Source organism: Astatotilapia calliptera, chromosome 1 (genome assembly GCF_900246225.1).
Source record: "Astatotilapia calliptera chromosome 1, fAstCal1.2, whole genome shotgun sequence".
In the NCBI taxonomy this organism is placed as follows: domain Eukaryota; kingdom Metazoa; phylum Chordata; class Actinopteri; order Cichliformes; family Cichlidae; genus Astatotilapia; species Astatotilapia calliptera.
Window position 1 is genome coordinate 13,101,235 of NC_039302.1, and position 27,943 is coordinate 13,129,177.

The following is a 27,943-nucleotide window of genomic DNA, read 5'->3' on the forward strand; positions in this document are numbered from 1 at the left end:
TTTCACATGTTTAGTTTTAAATCCTCTCCGAAGGACATCTCTTCCCCTTTTTTCTTTTTTCATTATTTAAAAATGATTCACCTCAGACATACGGCATGTGACATTTTCGGGCACTGCTGACTAAGAGACACATTCAGGCTTAGCAAGAAATGTTGACAGTTCTTTAAAAGCTTTTATTCAACTGAAAAATTTGACATTGGGTGTGGGCAACGTGTAGTATTTTTAGCTCTTATGATCAAATAAGCCCTCAAAACTGTTTAATGCTGCTGATAATATAAGAGGATATTATCATGTGGCTTAATTTGCTTATTTGGTCTTAGTTTCGAAATGCAATATTATGAACGGCATCATATTACAGTGAATGAATGTGGTCACAGTGTCAGATTCTGAGAACCGGTGCGCATGTTTGTGGGTGACATACTCTTCATTACACTGTATAATATAAATCTCTGTCACTTGCATTTGAGGGTCTGAAAAGCTGGTTGCAACAAAAATAAGTCATTACATTTGGCCCATGTTAGGGTTATAAGAAGCGTCGCGATTGTGACATGATTAAAATATGTGTAGATTATGTATAAACTCAGGATGATGAATAGAATTTAATCACGAAGATAATAATAAAGAGCTCTGTACAGCAATATTTGTATTTCCATCCATCAATGCCCATGGACATACTATTCTTGTGTGTGTGTCTGTGTGTGGCTTTGTGCGTCTCAGGCCCTGAGGAGTTTTTGTATACTTACAGTACGTGGGTGCAGTTTTGCATTGCTGCCACTCTTTACAGTTTGAGAGACTGAGACACAGAAGGAAAGAGAGAACCATTTGGAGGATGGATACAAGAAGGGTCTTCTTGGGTTCATCTTGTTCAAATTTAAAAAGGCCTGTGGAAAGTATAAGGGAGGTTCAGTATATATAATCCAACATGCTATGAGTCATCTTCCACATATTTTCTGCCAAACATGCATGCATCAGTCTTTTTCTGCTGCTCTTGTAAGTTGATGTGCCCATCCCTTCAGAAGTCGGGCGAGATCACTGTAAAAGTCCTTTTCACTCATTTGTAATTCAGAGCACTTTAGAAGCCCAGAACTGTGTAGCCAGTGCCTGAACTTATCAGAAATTACTCGGTAAGACAGTAACAGGGGGGAATTCTGCCTCCTGAAAGTAAGAGTACTTTACAAATATTATTTCTGCCCCATTTGGCCAAGCTTCTCAGCGTCCATGCACAGATATGCTGACTTAACTTGTCTCTCTGATGGTGGAGTAGTTACTGATTTGGACAGCGGTGCACCATTAAATGACAGTATCAAATAATAACTTTTGTCTGAGGCTAATCTGCTGTGCCACCTGGTGGCACAGTCATGTCTCCTTAGAGTAAGTCTATCTTCTTACCCAATGTGTAAGGTAATTTCTGCACTGGTTAGTGAGGCTTTAAATTACTTGGGGCATCATAGGTATGTTATTTAATTAAATTCCTTGTTATCAGGGTAATATAGATGATAGTCGAATGTCATATAGGTTGTTTAAGGACTGCAAGGGAAATTATACACTTGATAATACCTGGATTCGTATCTTTGTCACAAGACTACTGGCCGTAAAGAAGACATATGTTTTTCAACTGAGAGTAGGAAAGTGCAATACTGCGAATAATAAAAACGAGTGCAAGTGGAGTTATTTTTCTCTGCATCACAATATGTATTTTAAAGGAGCAAATTCAGGTCAGCAGTCTGCCCTGTCACCTTGTATTCAGTCAGTTGAAACATGGATGTTTACGTGGCTACATCATAGTGTAGCACACTGCAATGAAACTAGTGAACTAGAAGCCCCAGAAAACCTGAAGTGGAGAGAAGCTTTTTTTTTCATAAGAGAAATTTATGGCAATAGGTATATCTTTCTATTAACAAACAAATTAGCTTTTTTTTTTTTACACTTTTATTTAAAAGAAGAGTAGTCAGTTAGTTATCCAAGCTTCCCATTACATGCATTATACTATAAAGGAGCAAGAAGGTGACGTATTGAGGTATGACTTTGTGAAAAGCTTGTAACCTGCTCCTTTGGCAGGTTTAAGCACAAGGTGCTCAATGTTCATGTGTGCCAGGTAGCACATGTAGTTACATGTACCGCAAGTGAGATTCTCCCATTGCTTAATGGCAGTAATTGACATGCAAGACTGTGCTTCAGTGAGAGAAATGTTGTTTTCTACAAGGCTACAAGGTGCACCTGAGTCACTCGTCTAGCAGTTCCTTTATCAGAGCAGAGCAGCAGGATGAAGGAGCACATCTTGGACTGATAGTGGTGCTGCCGCTGCTGACTAATCCTGCTCACTGCTGGTGAAATAAAGAAATACATAACCAAGGACTTGAAAAAGGAGTGGAGTGAAAAATTCTGTTGTATAAAGAGCAGTTCAGAAGCTTTCAGTCATACAGAGGAGATCACCACTCCTGATCTAGAAGTGGCTGAAGACAGTGCCTGGGATTGGAAAAACAGAATGAACGAGAGATAGCGAGCGGCGTATGTGATCGCATAGTACATTTAAAAACACCCCATTGATTTTCACAAATCAAATTTTCAGGATGGCACTGTAAGTATATTTAATATGAGAAGACTTTGTGTGTATTAAAAGAAGTACATTCAATTGTAATGGCTTCTACATAACCTTCTGGTGTACCTTTTATGGTGTCTGAGTTCAAAATCTGTTATTGCATTTTACACTCGACACACACATTAGTGTGGGAGATGGAAGGAGGTGGAATGCAGCAGTTCGATCATTTTCTTTCTCTCGTTTGTTTGCGTAAATCACATTTCTAAGCCTTTTAAAGGGAATTCACAGCCACACATTTTTGCAGTTGAAGACGGCCAATATTCCAGGGTGGCTTTTATGTCATGTCTTTGCAATATGCAAAAAGGAAAATCACTACAAATCTGCGCAAATATGTCTTAAGCAGGATGCAGCAAAAAGGAGAGAAAAGAATGATTGCTTTGCTGAGATGAAATTTAATATGATTTTACAACAAATACAGACGGTATGAGAAATGAAGTTCGCTGTCAGTGTTTAACAGTGAATAACAGCACATCTTCATGACTGCAAAACCCTCAGAGTCCCTGTAAGTGATGGGAAGTGGGCTATGACTCCAATCATGTCAGACAGAAAGAAAACCTGGATTCAAAGTCATTAAAATGGTTCATTGCTCTATTTTCTAATTTACTAAGATTAATAATAGGCAATGAACAACATATACTCTAAGGATTTCTTTAATTTGCAGAAATTTACACCAATACATTCCACAAGGACACTTTCTGGTTAGTGAATAAAGCTAAGAAGAAAGACCGGGGGGAAAAAAAGAAGCTGAAATTACAAACTGATTATGACATGATTTAATAGCACATTCCATAAAACTTATAGCAGCGACTAAAAGCTTTGTACGTCAATTTATACACCCATACTTTACCAATAAAAGCATTTCAGAGCAAAGCACTGTTATTGAGATGCTGAAAGCACAGATTTGTGCAGCGCAGTCGAAATGCACTGACTGGAGCTTTGGGAAGTATTGTACTGCTTTGTAGTGTCTTTTTTGCCACAATGAGTATTTTCAATACTAAATAGATAATGCAGAAGTCTAGAGGCACGGAAGTACCCTTCCCCTCAGCCTGTGCAGAGTGTGCTGAATATGGGTGATGTTCTGCCCAGAGGCAAACTGTGGCAATAAAAAGACTTTCAGGCGGACAGGTTGTCAGCACACGCTTAGTTACTGATGGTGCAATTGCTGCTCATTCTGGAAATCTTGAAGGCTCGGATGGATGCATGATGAATGCACCTAACATGTCCACAAAAGATGGATTTATGAAAAGTGCAGTGATATTTCTTACAGAACCTGGCATAAGCAAAAGCATGACAGCGTTTTCAATGAACAAACTAACCAGCCAGCTGTAAAAAGTAACTGGAAAGTGAAAACAGCACAGCCTTCCTACGTCTAATCTTCTTACCTTGACCAGAACAGACTCTTACGTCTCTATTTAAGACGCCTTAATTCAGTTAAAATTGTTGCCCGGGTTCAAGCCAATAGAACAGGTAGATGGCAACAAAATCAGATGAATGCCTTAATATTTTCACTTGTTACTTTTTCATGCTCTGTTCTATAGGAATTTTTCTTTTGGTCTTCTTCTAAGGTACTATCTGCGAGTGAATAGCTAAGATCGAGGTCAACCTACTCAAAAGAAGAGCGCCTTGAATGGCATGTTGAATTAACACCGGGCTCAGCATTCTTTCCATGCAGATTGAAGAAGAAGTCCTGCATCTTCCTCTGGACTTCAGAAAAGCTCAGTGAAAGACATGGTACATGCACCCATTTCCCCTCGCTATCCACTTCCTTTGAAAGGATGACAGCTACATCAGAGTGAGTCAAAATTTTGAAGCCAATACTTGGCAGCGCAGCAATATTTTTTTTTCTTTCACTGAGCAGAGGAAATCAGGGATCCTACAGACATCACAGAATTCACTTTATTTCCCTTGCTGCCTGTGCTCCCTCTGTTGTTATCCTCTGAAGGCTCAGTATGACCCCCAAACACAGCAGACTCACTTTGTTGTTATTTTCAATATAAAATATCCATTCAGGGATTACTTGATGCTTCTCAGTGTTTATTCTCTTCTCCGCCTACACAGTTCCCACTAAATGCAAGACAAATTGAGCATTTTCCAAACAGGCACTTCAGTAGAAGTATTTGTCAGAATCGTGCCCCATGTTAAAGCATTTGACAGTTAATAGAGCGTGTGCACACGGCCATGGCGATGAGTTTTGAGCATATTTTAGGGAGAGCGGTAGCAGTCGTCCTTATGGCTATTAACCACTCAATTAAGACTAAATAGAGAGAAAATCATGAATGCAAAAAGTGACAAAAAAGAGAGGAGAAAGAAGAGTGAAGATCTTGGCCACCCAGGAAACTCAGAAGACACTACATGCATCTATGTTGTGTTCTGCATCATTGATCTCCTCCTGCAGCCTTGCCCACTAAGCTCTGGACATACTTGCTATCATCCCACATTTCTCATTGGCTTGCCCGATGGGTTTTTGTCTCATTCGGTTTCCTGTAAGCCAGTGCAGTAAAGCCCCACCCCGAGCTACCCCTTCTACAAACACACACAGACAGACTATAATTTGCATAATCTCCACATCAAATTTCTGTTTTTACACTGTCGCTGTTACTTCTGTTATATTAAAAAAGTACAGTCATCCATTACAATTACTCTCTTTGCAAAAGAAAAGAGGAGAAAAAAAAACCATAATCTTGTCATCTGCTGTGTGTTTTGTGGCACCTGTGTGAACTAGCAGTGCTGTTTGCAATCAGAATGAATGCTTTACAGGACACTCACAAGGGTAAGGCCAAGGTTCTCAAAGGTGAGCACTGCCTCGGTGTTAGGCATTTATCACCACCACTGTGGGGATGGAGGAATCATGCTCTGAATGTAGAGTGATATTATGGGATGCTGGTCTTTTGATGTTGCCAGTGATAAACATTATGCTTGAGGCCAAGTGTGTCTTCCGTCATTATTTAGAGGACGTTGAATTGGAATTCCTTGCCTGTAGGCTGACCTGGATTACTTAGTAAATGGTATGTTTACAAACAAGCAACCGTGTCGTCGTGGGAGAGATAAGGGGTATTATGAATAGTGTTTCCTTTATTTGGTAGTACTGACTACAGAATCCGTGCTGCTAAAATACGGTAATGTGCAAAAGTCTTAAGCTGCGCCCCATTTTTTTAAATATTTCATTCCTTTTCAGTCTAATCCTTGACCATTTTCTGACAAATGTTTGTTGAACCACTTAACACTGACCTCAAACATTCAAGAATAAAAAAGGCAACTAACTCAAGGGATGAATTAGTGTCTACACATAACTGACAACTCGACGACAAACCAATTTTAAATCTTGTTTTTAAGTGTTTTGTTACAGCGGTGTGTCAGAAAAATAGTTTTTTGCATTAAGATGGTGATTCTTAGAGAGCGATTGGCAAAAACTTATTTGGAACGGTGTGTCATATGCCCCTAAAAACTATCTACGATGGAACGATTTTAAGGAAAACAATCTATACATCTGGCCCTTCAGTTGATCCATCTAATGTTCTCTGAAGCTTCATCAGAAATAATCTTGGTTGAAGTGGCTGCCAAAAAGCCTTTCTTAAAGCAGGAAAATGGTGAGTGGGAAGGAGTCTGAGGTGTGCCAGATTAACTGGACTGAAAATAAGTGGTGATACATCTGATGGAGCGATGAATCCAAATTTTAAATATTTGGTTCAAATTGTTGTCAGTAGGTATAGACAGAGGTACAGCAATGAGAGTGTAAAACATCGAGACTCTGTCAAGGTTTCGGGCTGCATTTCAGCAGTGTTGGGAAGGTTACTTTTAAAATGTATTCCGTTACAGAATACAGAATACATGCCCCAAAATGTATTCTGTAACGTATTCCGTTACGTTACTCAATGAGAGTAACGTATTCTGAATACTTTGGATTACTTAATATATTATCGTGCTTTTTACAACAACGTGAATGTACTATTGCTGTGTGATTTATTACTATTACTGAAGGTCCGCGACTCCGAACTGTAGTAAAGGGACCTCTGACTAATACGGCGGGGTCGCTGTCGGCGAATAGCCGAAAAATAGCTTTACTTTGTTGTGTGGGTCAACTTTTCTTGTGAGAGACAGAGAGAGGCGTTGAAAGGCTGCTCCAACGGAACTTATTGTTTTCGGAGGAAAACACGAACACGGTGTACAGTCGAGTCTTAATAGCTTACTTACAACTAGGCTCGTCAGGCACTCTTCTTGGCTGCAGTGGTTATTATTATATTTACATGCTTCCAGCTCCCGTTTTTCCTCGACGACAACTCGTACCTTTCCACTCTCCTTTTTCTCCCTCCTCGCGCTCACAGACACATAACGTGTATGGCAGTCCATTCTCCCTGCAGCACGGACTACACTGCCCATGATGCTACATTCTTTAGAGCTATGCTTGTAGCATTCTGCCTGTTAGCTTAGCACAACAACAACAACGAAAAGGCGCTCTCTCACCCAGGAAACATGCAGTTGCAGAGAGAGAGAGAGAGCGTCGCCCTGTAACCATGGCAACCGTAACGCTGCCGCCTGGAACGACAGAACGTAGCTGTCAAACAAAACCCAAACAGTCCTGACCCGCGACAAAATGAAACAGGAAAGTACCGCAGTGTAATCCATTTATTTCAACAAAGTAACTGTATTCTGAATACCACCTTTTTAAACGGTAACTGTAACGGAATACAGTTACTCATATTTTGTATTTTAAATACGTAACGGCGGTACATGTATTCCGTTACTCCCCAACACTGCATTTCAGCCAGTGGTTTGGGAGATCTTGTTAAAATGTATGAAATTACGAACACAGAAAAATATCATCAGATTTTGATCCACCGTGCATCTGGAAAGCATCCGATTGGCAGCAGTTTCATATTTGAGCATGGTAATGATCCCAAACAACAATGCAGTAAAAACATGCCCGGATAGAAAAACACACAGTGGATCACTATCAGTCATGGATTGGCCTCCCCAGAGCTGGAACATTTAAGCAGTGTGGGATCATCTTGACAGAGAACAGAAAAACAGCAGCTGATATCTAAAGAAGAGCTTTGAATGTCCTTCAAGAAGCCTAGAAAACTATTCCTGAAGACTATTTAAAGAAATCACAAGTAAGCTTGTCTAAGTGAGCTCAGGCGGTGAAGAATAAAGGTGGTAATACTAAATATCGACTTTCAAGCTTATTAGACCTGCACAATCTCTATTTTCGTCTTATGTACTGTATTTCCATGTGTGTCTGCACTTGTTTTAATAAACTGCTGCTCATATTTCCAATTTTTCTCAGAAAAGGTAAAGAAATGAGGGGTGGTTCAAAACTTTTGCAGATTAAATGAATACAGTTTCATATAATAAAAAAGGTCATATAAGTTCACCAAAGTTTTGTTTTTTTCAGTATTTTTATTCATGCAAAACACTTTGCAATCACCGTATGTGTTAATGTTTACTCTTCAGGGTTTGTTTTTTTTTAGCTGTTTTAATTCTTCATACATTTTAAAATTGCACTGATTTTCTGAGCTTTAGAAAAGGCAAAAACACCTGTGATCTAGCCGGCAAGAGTAACCTGATAATTGCGGATCTTTATTTTTATTTCTCTTTTCACAGTTTCTGATAACGTAGCAGTTGGAATAGCAGTTTTTATTCATTTCGTTTTAATGGCGACAAAAATAGATGCATTAAAACGTGGAATTATTACAGAAATATTAGGCCAAAACAAAGACATACAAACTGTTCACATGTGCGCCATTGTAGATAACGAGTTTAAAAGAGCATCTGTTGCTATGCTCTGAAGATGGAGAGGGTGCTGTAGTAAATGTGTGCAGTTATGGCGAATGTGTCCAGAGAATAGAATCTGCATTCTGTTATCTGGTAATGACCACAAATCTGCGAGCAAACAAAAATCATTTCAAATCCTAAAATAAAGTAGTTACCGGCTGTCGCAGGATCAATTAGTGATTCCTTTTTCCGTTAAAACAGTGGTGAATACTGTCGGCTGGGGTTGATTGCAGACCTTTCAGTCTAGTTCTTCCACTTCTTGTCACTTATCAAAAGGACACATCTGACTGGCTTGTAAACACCCGGTTTCAAAGTTCCATTCCTGTTTTGAGCGGCAAAACAGAAACAATATATCCCTCAAATTCTGACAAAGTCTGATTCAAAAAAAAAAAGAAAAAAGAAAAGGGGGGCAGTCTCATGATCATCTGTTACAAAATGACATGCTTTCATTCCTGCTACATCCTCCCTTGGTATGTCACTGTATCTATCCCAGCTTTCTTTTGCCCTCCTTTTTGCTTTTGGCAGGAAAAGACAGGAGACATGAAACATTTCCCCATTTTTTTCCTTTTTTTTTTAAGCTTGACAAGTCTTGTGAAGACATGTCGGAGAGAGGAGGTGTGCCATTTTTCTTCAACCGCACAACCAACAAAATATAACAGCTTCTCTGCTCTGGAGAGATCACCTTTCCCTCAAAGGCCCAAAAAGCAGAAGCAGCAACAATCTTTGAGATTTCAGAAATAAAAGTTCTGAAGGGACATCAAGAGCACACAGTGTACTATACTGCATACTCAAGATGCTAGCTTACAGTCAGCATCATATTTGTCTTATCTAATGTAGCCTACTGTACTAATTTCAGATATTTGATATAGCTCTTTTATAGTTCTTATACTTTATGAGTCCAAGATACGTTTTTATTACATGTTTGCCTTTTTTTCCCACAAAGAGATTTTGATCATATCAAGCTGCTTCTACTCTCTTAAAACCTTCTGCTCACACTTCCTGGTAATAGGCTTGTCTCAGACACAAAAGGCTGAACTTGACATCTACCTTGTGATGTCAGTGGTTGTTGGCAGGTTGATGGACAGCCAAGAATGGCGGAGTTGCCCCCTTTCTAGCTAATTAGTTCATAGAAGGAAATGAATGCAGTTTCAGCAAGGCTAGCGCTTATCAAAAAAATTCCATTCCCCCTGCAGACATGATGATAGACAGGCCTTTTTACACCAGCGTGGCCTTCTAGACAGCACTATTAAAAGGAATTGGAGCCGTTTGAATAGGCACAGTAACTACAGATGTATCGAGAGGTTAGGCTTCTCGCACTAAAAGATTGTAATGAAATGCTAGATATTTTAAAAAAATCTATATTATTACAAATATTTGAGCTTGGAAAAGCTGAATGCGAGTTTTCAAAATGTCCAGAGAAAAGATCAAAAGGGCAAAAAAAAAGAAATTTGGTTTTATGGGACACAACATTTATCAGCTCAGCTTCCCACAGAAGTGGAAGCCAGATGACCCTGAAAAACCTGCCAGCAAAGCACCGGGCGAACTAAAGAGTCTGTTTTGTAATGGATGGAAGATTTTTTTCTTTATATATTCAGTACACATAAACACATCAGAGCACACCTTGCTTGGGGGAGGCGACAGGGGCTGCAGAGAGAGTGTGTAGTGGCATAGAATTACCATGAATAATTAAAAGACTGGTGTGAGCATTCTGGTAGCTCTTTGATTGACTCTGAAAGCCCCAGGAAGAAATTGGCAGATGAGAGCAAACTGCAAAATGGCCAGCTCTTTGCTCTCAGCTCCCTGCCTAAGATTTGCTTGGCTAAAACCTTGAATCAGCAGTGTGCTAGGAGGCCCTTTTTGTGTCTGCCTGCCCCCAGAGTGAAATCCAAATTCTGCTCATCAAAAAGGAAATAAATAAAAAAATAAGATTAAAAAATAAATAAAAGAAGACGGCAAAAGCAAAAGAACATAAGTTGGCATGTGGACACTATGAGGTTACATGCTCGGCTTCCTTGGTTTTTGCTTGTTCATCTTTTCATCAGTGCAGCTGAATGACTGGCAAACTGTTCAAGGTAGGTGGTCATTTCTTACATCCATAGTGCCATGTTTCCAACAATTACAAAAGAACAAAAAAATGGCTGACAGAAGTCACTACCGGTCAGGCTGGCCCGTGGGGTGTCATTGGCAAATTTGCTGAGTGCTCACGAAGGAGAGGTCATCAGGGACTGGGGCTTGGCAGCAGCCCCTCACCTTCCCAGAGTGTCCGGATGTGTACGGCATCCCATTACTCATCCATATCATTTTGCCAAGCCAGCACCAATGTCCTATGTGACATGAAGGCCATTCAGCTAAATGAAACCTACAGGTGACTCCCTGCTTGTGATTTTGTTGTGCTCCCTTTTCGATGTCAAAAAATCTGTTGCTCCGCTGTGCAAGTATTTCAGCCTGCTCGTGGTCGTGTGGATTTCTTCAAATACCCTTTGCTGTAGCCTTCGGAGTGAGAGAAGGACTGAACATTTCACTTGTACAATATGTTGATAATTCAGTATCACCATGTTGCCATTGTTAGTGCTGGGAATAAGGGCTGTATCTCTGTATGAGATTCAGTATGCATGACAGGAAGGAGAGACTATAAATAGGAAAGCTGTACAAAAGGCCATATTGTTGATTGTTACCTCTCTGCCGCTCTGAGGCCACGGTGTCAAAATCTGTTAACCACTTTCAGGATTAATACAAAACACATATCAATGTTACCATTATTATACCATCAAAAAGACCTTCATTCAAAATAATTATCAACCGTTGATCACATTGTAATTGGAAATGCTGAGTGTTCTGCTTTGCGTCTTATTTCGGTTTAGTTTTGGGATGAATAGTTTGCTTCAACATAATTAATAATTTTAGTATTTATAATAGATTCTGCTCTCATTCTTTTATCTTTCACACAGTGGATTTTCCTTACGAGGCGCAAGCTTTTAAAAAGTACACACAATGAGCTCAATTAAGTTGCTGCCAAATATAACCACAGATCTGCAGAAGGACGCCATTAAATATGAAAGCTTTATTCACTAACAATTGCCACTAATGAAATGTCAGCTAGCTACCTAAATACCTGACTGGCTGGCCTGTCAGCCATGCACAAAGCATCATTTTATGATGTAAACAGCTACGGTTAAAGTAAGCTTCTTTCAAGAGCATTAGTTCAAAAGGTAAATCTTGATTCAAGCTTTCTCATTGTGATGTGTCACAGTTCATTTCTATCAAGGCTATGCTTTAATTGGTGTCAGTTCTGTTTATTATTATATGTGTGGTCTTAAGGTCAAGCATTTGCAATGTTTCCATGGTGTCTTCTAATGCTGGTTATGTGAAATCCGCAGGTTTTGTTCATTCTTTTGTTCAAGAAGCCCTTTAGCATATGCACATTAAATGCAGGTGAGTTGCTGCATCTCTTCCGCATCGGGGTATAAACACTTAGCTCTCGTCAAGCATTGCTATAAAAATACGGATGTTAGAATAAAGCTAAAGAGATGCACAGGTAGTCGTTTAAAAGATGAAAGGTCATTTAAAATACCTACCTGTCTTCTTATTTTAAAGTAACAGGCGCCGCTTAGGAGTTAGTCCTTGACAAATACACACACAGACACACAAAACCCCTTATTCGTAGCTTGTAAACCATTTCCTAAACTTTAGCATGGAATAGAAATGCTAAATCACAGTCATTAAAGGTAAAGTCATTCAGTTTTGGATAACAGAAAAAGCTATTTAAATCACATTTGCTGATTTGTTCATATGACAAAACACTCCCCTTCTTTTCCCGTCCATCCATCCTCAATACGACCCCATAACTTTTGCTTGTGTTATATGCCACGTCTCAGCAGCAGTGTGTCTGTTCTTGTGCCGAACGTAAACATAGGTCATTAGCTCTTGCAGTCGCAAAGGTCAACTACTCATCCATTATCGGAACACGGTGACAAGGAAAATAACACATGATGAATATAGCGGAATAAGTAAATAACACGGGTAACCAATTTAATTCGCAGAAAGATGAATTACGGCGGATGAACCATTGTTCAACCAAGGCAATTTGATCAGAATTTCATATATCTGCTACTTTCCAGTCAGGTGTGAAAGGCTTGACAGAATGATAGAACAATAAAGAGAGGTAGGCTGATACAATGGAAAAGGTGTGAAAAATTGTTATATGTCGCTGTCAGTCATACGTAATTTTTCAACCTGTAGTATCTGATTGCGAGCGTCGGCAGCACGGATGGCCCACAATTTTCTACTCCGTTCCATATTACCCATGACCACAAGAAAAAAGCCTCTGGCAAAATATACCTTGAAAGTAGCTTGAGAGTGAATGGAAAGTGTGTGTTTGTGTGTGTGCATGTGTGTGTGTGTGTGAGAGAGAGAGTAAGAGGTGATGGGAAAAAGAAAGAAGAAACACAGAGCGAGAGCACTGTAGGTAGGCAGTGAAAGTAATGGTGCTGTTTATGGATTGGGGCTATTTTGTACATCAAAGTACACAGAAAAGGAGAGAGAGAGCGAGCAAGAGACAGAGGGAGAGAGAGGAAGGGGAAGGTCTGCTGCAGGCCATTTGATTGTCATTGTTTCTCCTAGGTCATGTGGGAGTGCATACGCCTTGTTTCTATTCTTTTTGTTTTCCCTCTTCTGTTCTTTCTTTCTCCCCAGTAATATCAAGGAGCACTGTTAAAAATGCCATTGACATAAGGATATAACAAGCACAGCGTGCTCGTCTTTGTTGTTTCCATGGATCAAAAACTCTGTGCTCTGTGTCCTGCCTCTCTCTGTGTCTCTCTAATATGCTGTATGCGACCTACCCTTCTAAGCCTTTCATAATCATTTTAAAGTAGTCAGTCTTAATCGCTTCATCCCTTTCCTTAATCTCATCATACCTATTCTTTAATCTCCTCAGAGAAATACTCTGTCTGCATACACGGTTATTCTTAACATAATCATTATGGATATATAGTCCAAATGAGCATGTTTCCGTTTTTTTTTCTTTTGGGGCTAAGATTTGATTTCATTACCGCTCGCTAATCTAGGTAACCACTGAACATCTGTGCGAGTATCCACACCCCATAAACACGGGAAACACATGCGACGTGCAGCCGACTGTCCGTTTCACTTTAAAGGTTAATGTATAGGGCAGAAATGAAGGTATCTGAGGCAAGCGACTGGTGCAGGAAGTTAATGGAAATCAACAGGAGAACGCCGGCCGTGCTTTGACATACGTTTACGCCAATGTTAATCACAAAGTCGCAAAATGGATGCTCTTCCTTTTTCTTGACACTCTGCAGAGTGTCCTTCAGGTCTCCTTCCAGCGTCATGTGTGAGCCTGTCCAAAGAGATTTGACAAGGGCCCTGCAAGGAGAAGGAAATAAAATCCAGAGAGATGAGGCAAACATATTAATCTTGTTAAGTTAAACGCCGACCCCCACCTCCTCTCTCAGTGCTCCTCTGCTCGACTCCGCTCCCCATTCCCCACCCAGATAATGTGCAGTGCTCACAGTGAAAAATCAGCTAATTTCAGAGCACAACTCAGTCTGGCTTACAGAGGCTCTTAGGGTGGTGCTGAGCTCTGTACAACTCCTCCATTAGTCGCCCCCCACCACCGTCTCCGCCTTTGTCTCTGTCACTGTTTCTGTGTCTGACTGTGTCTTTCTCCAACACACACACACACACACACACACACACACACACACACATTCTATCTTTCGTCCCTGTCTCTGTCTCTCTTTTCTCTCTCTCTATCTCTGTCTGCACAGACATTTACAGGAAAACACACACACATTTATCTCAGCCCCTCATCCTCGGTCCATCTGTGACCTTGAGATGTATGATGGATGCTGGGCTTTGATGTAAGTGAGTTTTAAGTTTTAGATTGACAGGGATGGAACGTATTGATTACGTTACAGAGAGAGTTTGGGAGTGGGGTGAGAGACAAACATACAATCCCACAAATTACAAGGAAAAAAAGAGGAAAAAAAAGAGCGGCTTGTAGTGAGAGTGTAGAGTTGATGGACAATGTTTCCCCCTTGTGGTGCTGGAAAGCAGGTAGGATGTCTTTGTAGTGTGTCTTTAAAAGCCAAGCAAAGCATCTGGGGAAACGGGGGCTGGAGTTTGCTGAGTGCAGTGACTGTGTGCCCCCTGGGGAATGAAAAGGACATTCACACACAGCCCAGTGTTCAATTTTGATCTCTGTTTGTTTGCCTTCTCAACTAACCCACTCTGTCTCTTTCTCTCACACACCCTGAAAAATACAAATATCTTTAATTAGTATGAAAGGAAACAGCAAACAGATGTGACTCACATCCGATCAGGGACTTTCTGTTGAAGTGAGACCCACTGTAGACTTTATGTTTGAGACTTTCACCCCTGATTGAACCATTTCAAAGGTTGAAGAAAGCCGGTACCCATTTTAGCCTTTTTTATTCCTTTAAAGAAGCCTAACTTGAATATATTTTAAGAATATGTAAACAAGATGTTAAAACGTTACTAGGATAAAACTTAAAAGTACATGACCTCTCAATCCTGCATCACAAACAAGAAAGAACTTAACTCAGACACTCAGAAATTCAATTTTGTTTTCTTTCAGTCGAGCAAATTGGGAAATCTTATCAGTCATCACTGGCAGATGTTGTACACCAAAAGAGAAAATTGCTTTATGAATTTCACTTTAGTCACTATCTCTTCCGTCCCATGCTTTCTAGTGATACAGTATGTGGTCTCTACTGAGTAATGAGATTAGTCTTAAGTGACCATTGAAAATCCCACATCTCTGTCATATCCGGCCAGATTTCCTTTTTACAGCCCCTAGATCTTCTTGCTCCTGCAGAACTATAGAGGTCAGGCCACTTATGCTGACGACCGGTTTTTAGAGGGCACCAGTGAAAGAGAAGACAGACATACAAAGAGATTAAGAGAGAGTGAAAGAAGCTACTGCGGGAGACGGTACGGCACTAAGTTTTGAAGCGTTTCATCTCTGAACTTTGCAGACATTAAATGTATACACTTAGTCGAGTAGGTTTGGTCTAAATGTAAAATTAGAAAGTGGAGTATGCTAAATTTCAAAGTTACAGTCACTCGTTGTGGCCTCGTGGATTAATTTGGGAATTTAACAAAACTGACCGACAGAAGGAAGGGAGACACGTCAAAGCTGGACCTTGTGTCACTTCGGCTGTTAGCAGTTCCTGGTATAAAGTGTGTGAGCATGCTTGTATGTTCACCAAATGTCCAAGCATATGGCCATCCCATTGCTGCAAAGATGCCATTAATCCCGTACTGCCCCAAGAGCTTATACTGTATGGCTGTCATTCTAAGATGTCTCGATACCACTGCGCGTCTCCACGGTTATGGGGCTGGTTTTAAGCTGTTGATGACACTTTACAATGAAAGATGGAGATTATTCCTCAAATGCGCAAGCGAGATGGGGCAGATTATCTCTGTGCAGCTATCTCTACGCTGCTGAAAGTTAGTACCAATGCTCTCAGTTTTCCCTGGCAGCCTAATGTTCAGCTGCATGGAGCTTGGAGCTTTAGTTTATTCATGATATCAGAACGTGCCACTTTTCTGCGAGCCTTCTGAAAGGACTTACATAACAAAACAACTGCAGTGCTAATGCTGCGAATATGACCGCGAACTGTATTTAGTCTGACAACAACGATACAGAGAGACGATATCCCTATGAATATATTCTCTTTATTGACCTCATGTGAGGATTAATTCTATTTTAGGTCAGAGAAAATCTGCTTGTTATGGATTGCATAAAAGTGTCATTTTCCAACAGGAAAATCTTTGCAAAGATTACGTGGAGATTGACCACTAACACCACTGGGAGAAAAAGTGTTTGTGTGATGCTGGGTTATAATTTAAATAGAGTGAGGGAATAGAGAGTACACTTTTTGGTGCATGGTAGATATTGAAAGGGTGTGTCTAACACACATCTACACTCTCAGAGTAATTTTTTAACACACATTTTCCTTCACTTGTGCTTCACTTTACTAACATTTCTAACGTACGGTAGCTGTTGCAGAAATGATAGCATAAAGGAATAAAATACAAAAAATTATGTATTATGTAATTTTAGAGACAAACAGGGGAATCTTATAGTGCTGGTTGGCTCTCTAATTGCTGCACCAGTGTTCAGTTGTGAGTGTATAACTGATTAGGGCTCACACATTTAGACTGAAACATCTACTCTATGCTAAACTACATGTTGAATCAATTTCAGGTCAAATAGCATTGAAATGTGCATTTGAAAATGGATGAGCTTGAAGAGATGAACACTGGAAGGCCTCTGAGGGTCCAGCAGAAATCACAGGGGGCATGACATTCTTTAGCTAAGAGAGAGGCAAGAACCCTTTCAAGAACAAGTACAGGAGAATAATTGGAGTACAAGTGCTAGACTCGCATTACCGGATCATGAGGGTAAGTGCTTGAGAGTTTGTGTGTGGTTGTGTATGTGTTGGCAAGGAGAGAAGGAGAGAACAGAGACAGATCAAGAGACAGACAGATGAAGATGGAGCCTGAAACACAGAGACGGATAGCCCTAAAGGTTGGATACCCTGGGAAGCCAGAGCAACGGCGGTAACATGAGCTAAAACCAATGCTTTACAGCTGTTGAGAAAGAGAGAGATGGGACGAAACCTCTCGAGACGAGTTGGGGGTTAAGTGTTAGCTAAATGCCCAGTTTGTGAGTGTCATTGAAATCATTTACCCCATCATACCTCTCAGAAATGAATGGGAATGTTTTTGTTCCATCACTCCTCATGGTCGTGAAGTTAGCCTGTATCCATGTATCTCTCGGGGGGGGGGGGGTGTTAAATTTGCTGTAAATATTGAATCAACTGGTCATGTGACCCAGCAGTAATACATTCAGCTGTCATGTAGTAAAATTTGTTTGTGAATATCCGAGTGGGGAACGTGACATTTACTCTGGGGATATTGAGAGTTTGGCTGCTGATCAAAAAGGGAGCATTTAAATAGAAAATGTAGACACTGTGAAGACAGGGAAAGGACTGTGCAGGTATACTTTCACCGAAAAAGTATAACATCTGAAAAATACATTGAAATTGGAATCAACACCCGAGTTACAAGACATGAGAGGAATCCTTTAGGTAAACATCAAAGCTTGTGCGATATTTCTGCTTGTGAAAAATACTAAGGAAAGGCATGATTTGAATGGCTTTATTGCATTAACTTTACTCATTGATAGGGATGTCACATTATGCTTTTCTGAGCCAGTCCCAAGTCCTTTTATAATTTTGTGTCTCTGCAGTGATGTAGTTTCTTATTGGCTTGGAAAGAAAACATTATCGTTTGTTTGAGCAGTTTAAAACTTCTTCTTTTGTATGAACTAACAAGACTTTTCCTGGGCTAAAGTCTTCTACACTCACCTCTGTGTGGTATAATGAACCTGCCACTCTTTGTTAAATTGATTAATAAATCACTTTACTGAACATAACAACATTTTTGCGCAATGTTGAGTTTTGATGCAAAGGAAACAAAAAATTGTGAGCCGTATAGTGGAGTTAAGCCTAAACATTCTGTCATCTCTAGTTTTCTGAACAAGCAGGACCTGTCAAGCTCACATCAAAAACACCACTAATTTGTTCTAAAAGGCCACGAGGCTTGTTGAAAGGGTGAGTGAGAGAGGCAGATGGAGAGGGAGAGACCAAGAGAGATGTAGTTGCCGTGGATTTGCCAGATGAAAGTACAGAAACACATTCTTGACCAAGAAACGGACTCTGCTTCTTTTGTCACTCTCAAGACGTAAAAAGAGACCCTCACTTCTTTATATAATGTGAACAGTACACGCCTCAATATCTCAGCCGCCGACTGAAAATGTAAAGTGTTACTAATGTTTTAAAGTGTTACTGGGCATTAGAAAAAAAAAATAGCACAATTTGCTTCAAAATATCACTAAATACATGTCAAATGTAGAAGAAGTTTGTAAAGCTTTTCTCTCCCATTGCCTTCTGTTGTTTGGAGCCAAATTACATTGAATATATTGAACTGATTTATGAACTGCTCAATTCAAATGTTTCATTGGTGGTGATAGAAAATCTTCAATTATTTATTCAGTATCCATCATTTATGAACGTCCATTATTTGTCTAGACATTTTGTATGATACTTATAGCGTTCAATGGATTCTTCCCCTGTCGTGCCAGTGAAGCAGATTCAAACTGAACTGAATTGAGATAGACAGGAATGAAAAGAGACAGAGATACAGGGAGATATTGATAGACCGATAGAGTAAGTGTGTTGCATCTTTCTCTCTCCCTCACGCTCCCTCTTCATGCTGTACTTCATCAGCTGACAGCTGCTGTGAAGGGTTATCATGATAGCCAACCAGTCAGCGCTGTAGAAAACAAAGGAATACACTCATACTTACAGGCTCCTTTAGTACATATTTTGCTATATATTGGAATTTCATTTGTTTCTTTTTTTTCCACACTTGACTTCTCTCCCTCTCCCCTTTCTAATCTGTCCTGGTACTTTTTTCCCCTCTTTTGTCTTTTCCCTTTATCTCCTTGAATTTTTGCCTTTGTTTGCTTAATTCTCTAAGTGATTTTGCCATTGGATATTCGGAAACAGATCACAGTCCACAGCTGTACTATTTGAATAAAGCACAACATTATTTCCCAAGACAAATGATTAAAAATTAAACTTTTTTTTGATCTACTTGAGACAAATAGCATTTTAGGAACTTTGCGATTTCACTCCATCTGCGGCTTGATAAAAGAGAGCGTGTGCTTGAGATGATTAAAGACCCAGACCTCTCTCTATGTGTATTAATTAGCTATATCAGTTGTGCCTGTAATTGTGTTCACCTTGGGTTTCAGCGTACTTTTGTCATGTTAAGGTGCAATGTAAATCCATTTGTATCTTCAGTGGTAATACAGTTTGAAAAAGCCATGCCTGGAAGACAGCTTTTCTAAAAATCTCTTTGATGTGTATGCAATAGATTTTCTGATTAACAAGACTTTTTGGAGGCTGGAGCACTGAGATGATTGATACTTAGAAACCAACCCTCAAGATCAAAGCTGCTGATGAGTTAAGGATAAAAATCCTCTGAGCTGTCCTCTACACTGCATAGAATGGCTTTTTTTCTCAGTCCGAGAGAGGCTTGGTTGGAGGTTAGTCTAAAACCCTCCCTTTTTTTTAAAGATTGTCTTTACATGAACTAAATTTATTTTGCTTTCAAAGAGCTACCCTTTCTTGCAATTTTAAAAATTAGTCTTGAGCAATATTCTCTGGGTTTTCTGGAGGTCTTTTTTCTTTTGTAGTCCAATTCTTGACTGAACTGGCCTGATTCCATTGGTTAAGACACTCAACACTGACTTATGAATCATTCAGGCATGAAAAAAAGCACCTAACTTAAGGAATGTACCAGTGGTGCCTAAAGGTGATAGGTAACTTTTCAAAGAACCCATTTCAAATGATATCTCTGGCCACTAGCAGCCTACTGCAAAAACATAATTTGTTCCCATTTCTTTATCTGAATCTATTAAAATGGAAAAAATAACAAGAAGACAGGCATAAAATAATATTTTTGCACCAACCAGGTGATTCCCAGCTATTAAACCCCAAAAAATCCCTATATTGGCATGGTGTGCAGTGTGTCCTTAAAAAATTTGAGGACCAAAGAAAAAGTGGCAGACCTAAAAACTGTCTAGATGATCAGTAACCCAGGACATGATCTACTGTTCACTAAAAAACATCAGCAAAGATGGTCTCAGTTAATGGCTGACTGTCAAGAAACCATTCTTAAGGAAGCAAAATGGGGAGTAAAAGTTAAGGTATACCAAATTACACAAGAACTGGAGTGAACATCAGTGGAAACAGGTCTTATGGAGTGAAGAATCCAAATATGAACATACATCAACGTTATTAAAGCTGTCTGGGATCATCCTGATGATAATGAATGATAACAGAAGCCAGCCAACATCCAAAGTAGAGCCTTAAAATGTCCTTCAAGAAGCCTGGAGAACTATTCTTGAAGACTACAGTACTTACAAAATTTCATGAACGTTTGCCTAAGAGAGTTCTAACAGCTTCTAACAGCATAAATATTAACTTTTAAACTCATTATAACTGTGCAAACTCTTTCCCCCCCATTTGTACTGTATTTTCACTTATGTTTGTATTTCAAAAAATGACTGTACCTATTTCCTTTTCTTCCAGCAAAATATAAAGAAAAGAAGGGTGTCTCAAGACTTTTGCACAGCATTGTAAATACCACCGACATCTCTACAGAGAAGTTTTTATTGTCCATAGATTTTTGCATTTATATTACATATAACATGCAGTGTTTACCCACTGGGACATATTGTAAGAATACAGATACGGACAACAGTGAAAAGCCGAATGACATTCATATATAAGCATTGCCGAGATGTCATCACATCCCACATTTCATTGTTATAAAAATACAAGGTTCCTTTTTCACATATACAAAAAAATAAGCAAGGCACATTTCATACAGTACAAAGTGCATCGCCTTTTTGTGAGTACAATCATATTAGAAAGGAAGTGGCCTGTTTCTCTGCTGTCATTTCACATTAACAAACCATAATGTAAATGGGAATCTGTTGAGTAGATCATTTTAGTAGTTAGAATTGGTATTGAGAACATGGACAGCAATATTGTGTTTTTCTGCACATTCGATATTCGAATGACCAAATGTCCAAAATATAATGTCTAACTGAAAAAAAGAATGAATTGTCTTGACGTGACCGAAGTTTTTACTTCCATCAAGATGTAGCTGTCGTTTGGTTTCAGACCCTGATTGAAAGAAAATCCTCAAACGAAAAATTCCTTATGGGATTTTATTTTAATTTGGCCATATTAAAATGACTTCCAGGTCAGGCATCTGACTACCATTTGATGAAAATTCGTATTAAAATATTCATCTACTTAAGAGAAATAAAGAGATTGTATCATATCTTTGCCAAAGTGTAATTATATGCTGGTTTGTCCTCTTGAACCATTGTCAACCTGTCTTTTATCTGAGTATCTCAGGAGAAAGGTTTCATGGTAAGAGACAGAGATAGGCACGAGTTTCATGGACGTGTGTTTTGATATTAAGCCTGTCGGAGGACAAGGCTACTTGTCAGATCAGGTCACTTTAATTGATTTATCTGCTTGGCACAGCTGTGTGCGCAGTACAATCTATCTTGTTTTAGAATGCAATTTAACTGGCTGCATCACAACAGCACCCTGACAGAAAGTCAATACTACACAGAGTGTATATATATATATATATATATATATATATATAGTATATATAAACACATACCAGTGGGGATGGTGTAACGGCTTCTTTGGGAGGCCTCTTTTCTTTTATTCTCTGACCTGCTCGTCCTGAACCTGTGTGCCCATTGCTTCTGAAGGTCAGCTCATCTGAAGTGAACTACTCCCCTTCTGCTACCAAGAAGCTTTGCCAGCTTCACTTTGTATTTCCCTCTACTTCAGTTATTTCTTTCTACCACCAAACCTTTCAGGGTGAGAAGTATTATACACATCACTACCCTTCAAAAAGAGACAGGAGAAGGAAACTGGCTTGTTGCTACAGAGAGACAGTGCTTCACACTATTTTATTCTGTCTCAGGAGAAAGTCTTCTCGATTCATCTGAACATTTTTGGTTCCTTTCTTATAGTAACTTGCACATGATTTCCACAGTGTCTGCTGGAAAACCTTTGCTAAAAGTCAAGATCTGCTGCTCAATGTTAGTGTTATATAAGCCATATCCATTTTTTAATGCTAAATTGCTAATAGTTTAACATCGTGGTCAGATAGTGCAGTGACGGTAATGAAATTCTGCTGTGCATTTACCTTAAAAGGTAGACTAAATGTAAAAAAACAAATAAAAAAAATTAAGCCTTTTTTCAATTCAGTTCAATTCAAATCACAACACCAATCACCTCAAGGCATTTTATACTGTAAGGTAAACACCCTACAATATTAAAAAGAAAACCTAAAAATCACATGACCCCTTTGAGCAAACACTTGTCAACAGTGACAAGAAAAAGGCTCCCTTTTCACAGTAAGAAACTTCCAGATTACAAATTAAATTATATATAAGAGAGTTGCTAACTATTTATTATACTTTTAATCAAACTGGATGGATATGGTAATTTCCTCTAAAACCTTGATACTACTTTAATATATTTTAACCTACATGATAAAGAGAGTAATAAGATTATGAATTACTGTAAGTGCATAGCTGTGATGTGCTGGATGTACTACATGTATTTTTTTCCAAGTAAACTCACAATTATTTTTAAAGCAATCCTACTCTCAAATGGCCTTAAAATAAAGTGATATGCAGTAACAGAATTTAATTCATTGGTATATATGTTAAATATTTCCATGTGTATTTTACTCAATACAACACATAATTCAGTTTAACTGCAGCGCTATTGTAAAACTTTAATGGGTTGATTTACTAATTTGTTTCAAGAAAGACAATAATGACATGTGTTATTAGTGAACAGGGAAATTACCCTTATCCTCTACAAAATCACAGAGAATATTTATCTCAGGCTGATAATGGGATCGATAAGATAATGAAAACTCTCATTTCACCATGTGGAACAAATGGATATAGAGAATCACAAGAAAAGAGTATTTTTTGGTGCATCAGTGCAATTTCTTAGCATATATACGTGCAATTTCCTTGAAGCTAAGTATACCTATAAGTGTCCAACATGCTTTTTTCCTTTGTTGCAGTTACAAGGTGCTTTCTCCTTTGTTCCCCGCACACAATGGCCAGACTTCTGGGTTTTCCCCTCTGGGTTTTTTTGATTCACTTGAAGAAAGTCAGAGCAGACACCTCAGCTGATGGCAGGGCATAGCATGTCTGTACAAAGTAAACACACTTTTTTCTGCAAAAATCATCTTTGCTTTAGCTGATCAAACAGCTCAGAAGATATAACACTGCCTATGAATAGAATGAGTTCAATAAATTGACCAGTCATCAAAGTTTCGTGACTGTAGCTTGCATTGTTACAGAACTATTGTAATGGCAAAATCTGTTCGCAAACAGACAAAGTGCTGCGCTGAAAACCGCCTTTGTGGTAGTTCACACAGTAGGTGTGTCCGGTACAACATTTGATGATGACACACAGGAAAGCAAACAAACAGGCAGGCAAACAGACAGTCAGACACACAAGGTGAAGACAATACCAGCCACAAATGCTTAAAACATAGACCTAGAAAAGATTCTGAAATAGTCATTTGCTTCCAGTGTCCAGTTAGTATGTATAGTTATATTGTTAAAACTATTAATTATATATACATTTACATGAAAATTAAATAAAAGTTTCACAAACACAAAAAATGATTGTGACTGTGATTAATGAAACATGCTGTTGTCTTTTAAATGATAGTTTTCAAAACAGCCGTTGGTAGCCATCTTCAGAGGGACTTGGGTGCATAAAGATGGTGATAAATTGATTGACTCAGTTTGCTATCAGTCTGCAATCCAAGTCTGACTGCAATTGGTAGGAGACAGGTTACCTCTCACTAGGCAGCCTGTGCAATTGCCTTGCGATCAAAAGTGGTCGTCCAGAATTTGAGGGTGGGCAACCGGTTTGTTCACTGCAACTTCTTGCAGCTGGTCACCTAGTGCGAAACAATTCAATACAATCAACAGGCAAGCACCTGAAACTGGGTCACGCAACAGGATAATGATCCCTTTCATAAAAGCAAATCTACAACAGAATGGCTGGAAAAGAAAAAAATGGCCCAGACTTCAACCTGATGGAAATCATGTGCCAGGATTGTGGCTGTGCATAAACAAATGCATGCAAATTGCAATGAACTCAAGCAACTTTGTACAGAAGAGTGTGCCACAATCATGTAGGAGACTTCAAGCTACTAAATCATGAGGTATATTTAGTTTTTCCAAAGTCTGCATAGAGCCCTGTAAAAATCTTCTTTTGTATATAACTACTTGTTTTTTGTATATAAATATACACACACAGTATATGGTAAACAGGTATAACATGAAAAAACAGCAAGAAATCTGTCTTAATATAGCAATAAATTGGACTGGCTCACAAAGCAAGATGGAAAAAAAAAGGCATAGGTTTGAAATTCCCCAGCTTGTTTGTCTGGCTGAGCGGCCTTAATTTAGTTGTATCGCATTTATGCCTCGTGGTTGATACTGAGCAAGATGAATCATTGTAAAATATGAGCAAGATCAGCCGCTTGTTTCCTGGAGGTAAAAGCTTGTAAGACCGCTGGTAAATACACCCAGAAGAGAGCATATCCTCTGAGATAAAGGGGAGTAAAAACAAGAGAAAATGATAGAGGGATGTTGCAAATTCCTCTTGGCTTTTTTTTTTTTGGATTCCTGATAGAATATTCTGTGAATGTGTCAGGACTCTTTTTTTTTTTTTTAAATGTTATATTATAAACTACGTTGTTGGCTATCTTTAAGACCTCCCATTTTGCCAACCCTTAATCTCCTGCCAGTCACTGAGATCATCTAAAAGTGCTGAGAGGCTGACCCCTCATCCACAGTTTCTGAAATCAGGGCAAGATCTTTGCAGTTGTAGCACATTTCTGAGGCCAGCTAATACCCTCAGAACAATCTGCAGGTCTCTGATAATGGCTTGTAAAATCTTTCATCTTGACATAAGCTGGCATATGCTGAGTGGCTCTGCATGTTTATCTTAAAGCAACAAAAGCAGGGCCAAAACATGTAAGGTAATCACATCAAAGACCTCTGCTCAACTCCAGTGTTAGATCCTGTTTTCTTTCTAATCAGCCGTTGACCGTGTAGGCATTATGTGCATCGGAAATTAGTTTACGAAATGTTGCTAGAGTATGTTGGGAGAAGCAAATTGGGTCTTTGCTCCTGAGAAATGTTGCGGAAGAAAATAAGCTTTGTAAAGCAAGACCTAAATTAGTCCTACCTTTGATGACTTATTCTTGAATAACCAGCTTAATACTGGCATGAATAATGACACAAAACCGATCTGTAAAATATCTCTCCACCAGAGTCTTCCACTTATTTCAGACGCCACACCCAAATGGAGCCAGGCAGCATGTTTATGTGGACTTTACTTTCTGTATTATGTCTTTGCTTTTATCTTTTGACACCCTAAAAAGGAGCTTTTCTTGAAAATGTGCTCTCTTGCTTTCTCATCTACAGGGCAGAAGAATAATCAAGCCCCCAACCCTCCTTTAATGAAAACAGAATGTACTGAGGTTCGGTACGGATGTTGCCAGGCAAAAACTGCAAATTATACTATTCCAGGAAAAAACTCAAACGACCGGCGTCTTAAAAACAAGCCTTTCTTTCTGGCAAATGATGGTAAGCGTCATATGAACAGAACAAGGGACAAAAGGCAGAAACTGTGACAGGGCATGAACCTCCCCTGTTGAGTAATGAAATTAAATGACAGCTCTTGAGCGAGGAAGGGATGCTGAGAGAGAGAGAGAGCAAGGGAGAGAGGAGTGGGGGGATTTTGTCCAGCCAGGAAATTGAAGCCATCACAAGCAAATTGAGTTCAGGTCCTTTTGGTGGGCAAGAGCAGACCAATCAATTTGGCCTACTACTCAGTGCCTGTCAGCCTCACAGAAGGACACCTTGGCATCCAATAATAGGAGCACAGTAAACAACTGAAGCCTTGGCTCAGTTAGTCTCAGCTAACCGCTACCTATCCCTAGTAATTTTTCATCAAGACAAACATATATGAAGATAGTGTGCATCATTCTCCATTTTTTTTAAAGTGTCTTTGTATTCATGTGCAAGCTAGTTAATGGGTGCCAAATTAAAGGCTGGATCATTTCCACTAATTGTGGTGTCTGTTCATGAAGAGAACAACACTTTTCACGAGATGAAATAAAAATTATCTTTTTATATCTCTCTCTTCCTTCAGGACACAAATAAGGTAAACGAAAACCAGACGTAACCTCTGTCAGTAAAGAAATCCTATCAAGTCTGTCTAAGTTGGAACCACATTTTAATGAGCCTGGTTTGGCCTTTCCCTTTTGCTAATCTTTGGACAGTGACACAACATTCTTGCTAATTATCTCGATTACACAGCAGGAACGCACTACATCACAGTTCTGAGGCAACAGTCGACGAGGGGTGGAATCATACAACCCCAAAGGCCTAATTATCTCTGTTGGTTTCCAATTAATCCATTAAGTTGTTTTGGCTCAGCTGCAAGACCTGAGGCACCATTTTATGTACCAATACAGTGCACCATCAAACAACTGCGGTACGTGAGCTTTTGTTTTGCAGCAATTCGCTCTTAATTCTTAATTGCTCTGCCCTCACTTTTACCTTTAATTTGTCCTAACAGATACATCTAGGAAGACATGATGAGATAAATCGATACGCTTTCAACAGAATATTCTCATTTACGGTAATCCAGTATAGCCCACGTTCAATTTAAAGAAATGCATCTTATTGTAGAAGCTAGTGTAGCACTATTGCTTCTCAGGCGTCCTGCCTCTACTGGCTTACAATGATGAAGTTGCCTGGCTTACCATATGTAAAACTGCACTGATCGTATTGATGAGTTGCACAGCAGTCAATAATCGTTTATGTGATAAGCTGCCGGACTCATGGGGGAGGCTGAGAAAAGGCTTCAGGGCCAAGACGGGTTATGAGATTCATGGTGATACAGGCTGTAGACATTAAGTTTGTTTACATGCTGCCAGTGAGCCATTGGAGCCAGTGCTTGTGAATGATTGTTTGAATATTGCAGCTGTCTCTTTAAACTAATATTGGGATTTTCACTCTACATCATTTTTTTCTCTTGGTCCTGTCTGTCATCTCCATTTTCCTCACACCAATATTGTCTTTCTCCCCTTGCACTTCTGTCATAAACTGGTAACAAGAGATGATGAGAGGGAAAAGCCAATATACTTTGCTTTTTTTCTCTCTTTCTTTTTTTTCTCTGATGGCAGTGCTGTGTCTCAGTTGGATTATTATTTGCCAAGTTGTAAGAGAATCCCAAGTGAGCACATGCAAATTTATAAACACTTATGTACTAGTTTTTCTTAGTCTATGCCATTTAGTTTTCTTTTATATGGATAGGGAACGGAGGTACCCATCTTTACGAAAACAGCTGAGCTTGTGCTACAGCTTATGTAACTTCCAGACATCTTTGTTTTTCTCTCTCTAGGGATTTTATTACTAGATGTGTAATAAGTTATTGCTCGAGGATATTCTTCAACAGCAAATAATATTTTGAGTGCGTATCCATGCCTTGCAAAACACATATTTGTGCCAAACTGAAATCATTACTGAAGGAATGACACCTCTGTATAATAGGGGTATGTGACAAGCCTGCAGTCTTCACCGGGAATGCTGCATATCTCTAGTCTGATTCTCAGCCTTAGGTGGCAGGATTCAAATGGGCTGTTTTACTTTGTAATAACATAAAATCACATGAATAATTGAGATCTGGTCAATCTGTCACCTTTTTTCTTTGTCATAGTCTATAATTGATATTGTGATTCCTTATTTTAATAGTTTCTTTAAATAATGGTTGGATAAATGTTTGAAGCAGCCTTTTC

General features: G+C 39.2%; 1 protein-coding gene across 2 annotated transcripts in view; it reads left to right on the forward strand.

Moving 5' to 3' along the window:
• The window catches only part of pcdh9 (protocadherin 9), a 196,121-nt gene that overhangs the window by 99,540 nt on the left and 68,638 nt on the right, over positions 1-27,943 (forward strand). The window lies entirely within an intron of this gene.